This window comes from Pleurodeles waltl, chromosome 11, assembly GCF_031143425.1.
Source record: "Pleurodeles waltl isolate 20211129_DDA chromosome 11, aPleWal1.hap1.20221129, whole genome shotgun sequence".
NCBI classification, from domain to species: domain Eukaryota; kingdom Metazoa; phylum Chordata; class Amphibia; order Caudata; family Salamandridae; genus Pleurodeles; species Pleurodeles waltl.
Genome location: NC_090450.1, coordinates 177,766,148 through 177,773,156, shown reverse-complemented (window position 1 = coordinate 177,773,156; position 7,009 = coordinate 177,766,148).

Genomic DNA, 7,009 nt, shown 5'->3' with positions numbered 1-7,009 from the left:
ACGGATAGCAGGTATCAGGTCAGGCTCCAATTGGGCACACAGATCTGTGATTGTGGCCCTGTCCAGTCTATAGGTGAGTATTATGTGCCTGTTCTCCAGTGTATCCAAGTCCACCAGGAGTCTGTACACAGGTGTATGTCTCCATCTCCTATTCATCCACAGCAGTAGGTATCTAAGGGACAAAAGAGTGAGTAGGCTGTCACAAACTGAACAATGAAGCGACAACAGCAGTTCGCAATGTGCAATATTGTTATGGGACATTTTAATTTGTGAAGTATGTGCCTATTTATCCTGTGACGCAGCATTAATCCATAGGCCTGTTCACCCCCCCCTTAAATGGTGTTAAATGTTTGAGTTGCTGGACTCGTCCAATAAGCCTTGGTTCAAGCAAGTTCGCGGTTTGCGTCAAAATGGTGCTACCTGGACCCAGGAGGGACCTGGGGGTCTCAACACAGACTGAGGAGACAGAGGAGGTCTCAGCACTGGAGAGAGCCCACAAGCAGCACCCACAGGGGTCCCAGGACAAGGGGACAAAGAAGATGCAAAGTATGGTTGGTGCAGCACAACAAAAGAAGGTCCCATGCCGCTGGAGAACAACTCAGCGAGTTGTGCATCGCAGAATGGAGTGCTGGGGACCTGGGCTACACTGTTCACAAAGGATTCTTGGAAGAAGTGCAAAGAAGCCCAAAGAGCTGGGGATGACATGGTGCACAGGGGTACTGTCACAAACTGGGAAGGCAAGATCTTACCTCCTCCAAATGTGGACAGCTGGACCTTAGGACAGTCTGGGTCAAGTCGGTCCACCACCTGTGTTCCAGGGAGCATGCTCATCATCTGGAGAGGAGTCCTAGAGAACCGGTCGTCGCCGCAGAAGGGTACCTGCAGTAGCAGGGAAGTGACTCCGTCACTCCACGGGAGATTCCTTCGGTTCTTCTGGTGCAGGGTGAAGACAGGGAGTCCTCAAAGTGTGCACACCTTGGAAACTGTGGCAAATGCTGGCTGGAGCTGAAGTTGCAGGTCACATGAGTCATCCTGGATACTTTGTTGCAGCTACAGTGATTCCTGGAGCAGTCTGCGGTTGATCCGACAGTCAGAAGCTGAAGCAGAGGATGCAGAGGATTCCTGGAGGAGTCTTGCAAGCTGAATCTGAGGAAACACCCAGAGGAGAGATCCTAATTAGCCCTGAGAGGGGGATTGGCGACCTACCAGGCTATGCACCTATCAGGAGGGGTCTCTGATGTCACCTGATGGCACTGGCCACTCAGAGGTTTCCGGAGTGTCCCCACACCTTAAAAAACAAGATGGCTAATGCCAGGGACACACTGGAGGAGCTCTGGTCACCACCTCTGGGGTGGTGATGGACAGGGGAGTCGTCACTCCCCTTTCCTTTGTCCAGTTTTAGGCCAGAGCAGGGACTGGGGCCCCTGAACTGGTATAGACTAGCTTATGCAAGGAGGGCACCATCTGTGCCCTTCAAAGCATTTCCAGAGGCTCTGGGAGGCTACCCCTTCCAAGCCTGTAACACCTATTTCCAAAGGGAGAGGGTGTAAAACCCTCCTCCCAAAGGAAATGTATTGTTCTGCCTTCTTGGGACTGAGCTACTCAGACCTCAGGAGGGCAGAATCCTGTCTGTTTGTGAGGTGGCAGCAGTAGAAGCTGCAGTGCAAGCCTCAGAAAGCTTGTTTGGCACCCTGGGGGGTCCACGGTGGAGCCCACAGGATGCATGGAATTGGCTCCCCAATACCAGATTTGGAATGAGGGACAATTCCATGATCTTAGACACCTTACATGGCCATATTCGGAGTTACCACTGTGAAGCTACATATAGGTATTGACCTATGTGTACTGCACACGTGTAATGGTGTCCCCGCAATCATGAAGTCTGAGAACGACAGTACCCCTGGGCACCACGTCTTCTTCACCTCCTGTGGCCTCTGTGCACTATTTGCAAAATTCCTTCATGCACAGCCTGGCCTTTGTTCCCAGCACTCTATCCTGCGACGCTCAACTCGCTGAGTTGACTCCCGGAGTCGTGGGACCATCCTTTGTAGTGCTGCACCGACGGCATTTTGCACCTCCTTTGTCCCTGTGGGACAAAGGAGGTGCAAAATGCCGTCGGTGCAGCACTACAAAGGATGGTGCTGACTGATCTTCTGAGAGCTCTCTGAAGTGCTGAGAGCCCCCTCTTCCTCCTTACACAGAGTTGAGGCCCCCAGGTCCCTCCTCGGTCCAGACAGCCCCACTTTGACGCAAAACGTGACTTTGCCGGAACCAAGGCTTGTTGGAGGAATCCAGCGCCAAAACTGGCCTCCATCCAACTTCTCTTCGTGGGACATCCAGTGCATCATGCAGGAACCCACTGACATCCTCCTTGGGTGCATTTCTGCTGTCTTCGTCCAACCGGGGACTCTTCTTTTGCACCCTCTTCTGGGTTGGCATGGGCTCCGGTCCTTCCTGGAACTTCTTTAGACTTCTGGAATTGGTCTCCTTCCTTTGCAGGTCTTCAGGTGCAGGAATCTACCATTTGTTGTTTGCAGTCTTGCTTGGTTCTTGTCTAATCACGACTTGTAGTGTGTCCTAAGGAAACTTGCAGTAATTTATTTTTGCGTTTCTGGGCTCTGGGTGGGGTATTTTACTTACCTTTGCTGTATTCTTACTCTCCCAGCGATTCTCTACACACTGCACCTGTCTAGGGGGGGAATCCATGATTCACATTCCACTTTCTTAGTATATGGTTTGTGTTGCCCCTAGACCTATTTTTTCCCATTGCATTCTATATCATTTCCTATTGTTTGCACTATCCTATGTCTAATTACTCACCTTATTTTGGTGTCTAGTGTATATATTATGTATAATACTTACCTCCAGAAGGAGTATTGCCTCTAAGATATTTTTGGCCTTGTGTCACCCAAATAAACAACCTTTATTTTTGGTAACACTGAGTATTGTCTTTTATTGTGTATAAGTACTGTGTAACTTTAGTGATATTGCAGGAGCTTTGCATGTCTCCTAGTTCAGCCTAAGCTGCTTTGCTACAGCTACCACTAGACAGCCTAAGCTGCTAGAATACTTCTATATTTCATTAATAAGGGATAACTGGATCTGGTATAAGGTGTAAGTACCTTAGGTACCCACTACAAACCAGGCCAGCCTCCTACAAGCCATAGTTAGATGTTTTCGAAATGTATGTTGATTAAAACTTTTAGCATGAAGCCCAAACATGCTGATGCTAATCTGAGGCTAGAGGGATTTACTTCCGCTCAACTAAAATACTGATTGATGTCACTCAGTTGCTGAATATCTCAAATGTATGTTATTTATATTGCGCAATTACTCTTATTGTTGATTTGTACTCTGATCTTAGAAGGACTGACTGTAAATGCTCTAATTAAGTTGAGATTCTTTAGAAGATTATGTCAACCAGTGTTGTTCTTGTACTTATATCATATGGTTTGGAGACTAATTTACGTGATATTAGCATTGTTAATTTAGGGAAATAAACTTTCTAATTGATACTAAAGGTATGGTTATTCGTGGCCAAATGTCTCATGGTGTGTGAAATTTACTGACTCTAAAGAATTTTATTGATTGTTTTGTTGATATACATGATATGTACAGACTTAAGACTGTGAACATCTTAAATGAGTCCAAAGGTTCATTGGCCTCATATACATGTCCCCTTATCAACAAATTGCAATAAGCCAATAAGGTCAGACTTGTTAACAACACCAGAAGGACACCATCATTCAAGTTATATAGCAGGGTATGGGAGTATACTGTATCATCTTCCCTTTCTGAAATTGACAGGATTGAGATTAATTATTAATTTGGGAGGAGTCAACAAATGGAAGCAGAACAAACCATTCAGTTGTAAACTCTACAGAGTATAACTCCTGTAATTCCCAAAAGGAGCCCTCATAATCACATTAGTCTTCATGGACTCTTACTTTCATAGCCATGTAGCTCAATGTCGTCTTAAGTTTCTAAGGTTCCATCTGTTAGGGACTCATTATAAGTTCCAGGCTTTCCCCTTTGAAACCAGATCTTTTCTAGGGGTGTTTGCCAAGATGATAGCTGCTTTGTTTGCCCTGTTACATCTTCAAGGCTGAAATGTCTTTCTTACCTGAATGACACACTTCTTCAAGCTCAATTAAAGCAAAAAGCTTGGAGAGGTCTGGATTCTGTTCATATGTCTTGTGCACCATTGGTTGCTCCTCAATCTTCTGAAATGTTAAACAATCTACTGGAAAAAAATAATTGGGCCCAATTCAGAACCCACTTGGGGTTACTGTCCCTTCCTGGAGAGAGAGACAATAGAGAACATATAGACTAAGACTGGTACTTACCTCTGTGTTACCCATGCTCAAGTTCAAGTTGATCTCTAGTGAATGGTGCAGACACATGGTTTTGTGTTTGTTTCTGTTTCCTTGACTCACCTTTTTATTTTGCCACTTCTGGTTCATCTTCTCAAGTATTCATATCCTGCTTCTCAAAACTTTGAGAAACTGATTCCAGTGACTATTCATCTCTCCTTCCTTTCCAGTGGTGGTTAAGGCTGGAATCTCTTACCAGAGCCTACCAATACATCAGTGAGTTCCTCTGGTTTTTAACAGCAGATGCCTGCTCAAAGAGATGGGGAACACCTCTACAAGATTTTCCTCTTCGGGCAGATGGAACACCAAGGACTGTCATTTGTGTTTAAATTGAAAGGTCTACAATTCTTTGAACACTGCTAATTTTTTAACCTTTTCTGGACTGATCATCTATATATAAAGATGCAGGGGGAGACCAGGTTAATGGCTCTAAATCTGGTGGCAACGAAGTTAAGTGCTTTTGTGAAACTTCATTAGTTTTCTCTGAAGAGTATTCACATCAGAAATGAGGACAACCTCCAGGCAGAGAGGCTGAGCAGAGTTTCAAGACTTATATCTTTGCCACTCTTCATGGCCATGTGTCCAGAGATTTGAGATACCATTTCTAGATATATTTGCCTCTCTAGACAACACACACCCTCCCAGGTTTTACTATATTTCCCGCTACAGTTTCTTGGAGATGGATGTTCTGTCTATACCTTGGTCCTATTTCATTATGCCTTTCCTCCTATTGATATTATTCCTTGTATTCTGCAGATAATTCAAGTGGAGGCTGCAGGTCTGATAATGGCCCTTCCTTTCTGGCTATCAGAGTTTAGGTTCCCCATCCTGCAATCTATGTCCCTGTCTCTTTTTTGGATAATCCCTTTCATTCTATTTCCTCTTCTGGCTACAAGGTGCCATTTTCTCTGACAACAGTCTCCTTTTGGAGGTTGAGATTGTGTACTGAAAAATAAGGGTCACAGAGTCCATCTTGCTCAGACCATTCAGAGATCCAGATGTCTTTCCACAGTGAGGACATTATCCAGAGATTGGGTAAGTTTTCAGAACTGCTGTTTCTCTAAATCTTTATCTCCTGTTCAGCGTGCATCTTCTGTTGTTCAATGTGTTTATGAGGAGTTTGAGAGAAACCTGTTAGTTTTAACCTTTAAGCAACAGTTAAAGCAATTTAGGAGACTGGGGCAATTTCAGATTTGTCAGCAAAGCAGTAGATCATCAGTAAAGATAATCAAAAACACCATAAGGGGGAAAAGTGCAAAGCACGGGCTGCACATGTAAATCAGGAAACACCCAGGGGACAAGTTATCAGGTCATGATTCAAAGGTGCTCCTGCTCTAACACTTATGAGCCCATTCCCTACTTGAAATTACTCTGAACAGTTTGATTGGTCCATTTGATGAGTCCATATCACACAAAAAGGACAATATTCAATTAATTTGCAACAATGATGATGATTCCCAGATCCTGGTGAAGCCATTTCTCCTTCTGTGTGACACTGGCAAATACCAGCAACTCTGTACATCACTTGATACATTCCAACATCTTCTCATGGCTCACGATAGGTCCAACAGTTCTCATGTGAGAATTTAATAAAACAATGGTGTCTGTCTTGGTTCCCAATCCCCAGCTCTTGATGTACCATATTCAAGGTCAATGAGGAAAAAAGTACACATAATGCAATGGAATTCTTTACTATTCATTTGAAACAAGGTAATGGAAAAATTCATGTTAGAGAGAAAGGAAATGTCTTGACATTTCATTTTACTGCAATATGAAAACTTCAGGCCTAGTTATGCTAACACAAACAATTCAATGAATTAATATTTTCACACATAGTATGCAAACTTATGAATTCAGCATTAATAATATATCATCAAAATATGCAAAAACATTTCAATATTAATTGCAATCTTTGTTAAATCATTACTTCATATATGGCAGAGATGAGCATTTGTTTATCTGCACACATATAATTTTATACTAATAACTCATAAATCATTATAAATCATATTCATTTCTTTTTTTTTAAGTTTAAAGAGAAAGTTTATTGATAATGAATACAATATTTAAAAGATATAAATACATTCGATGACATGAGTAAAATAATATAATAGCAGTTCAGGGGGCGTGGTCTGGCCACGAAGAAGAATGGCTGCCTGTACTCAGAGCTCCGCTCGCCGGATTGTGCCGGGGGAAGACGGAGGGGCCATAGTCTGTCGAAAGTGTTCCCCGAACCCCTCGTTTCCCTCCCTAACCCGGCAGAGACAGCCACCTGGATCGTTGCTCGCCTGTGAGGGGCGGGAGAGTCGACAGCACACCACGGCCCTCTGCCTCGCGGCAGACCGCAATCTTGATTTTGCCTCCGAAGAGGCAGTGACCGTCAGCCGCAGACCCACTGAGACTGCTTGCGCTCGGCAGCGGTGGGGGAAGACGCTGTCCGCCATCCCCATTGGACTCATACCAGCCCACAGACAGCAAGTTGGGAGGCAGCCTTGATGTGGACAGGCCGTCTACTACCTCCCGTCTTGAGCATGGCAAAACACCTTCTCAGGGACGGCTGCAACACGTGCCGCATCAGATACCAACCAAAGCTGCGGGACGAGGTGAGCCACTGACGCCCTTATTGGGACCCTTCC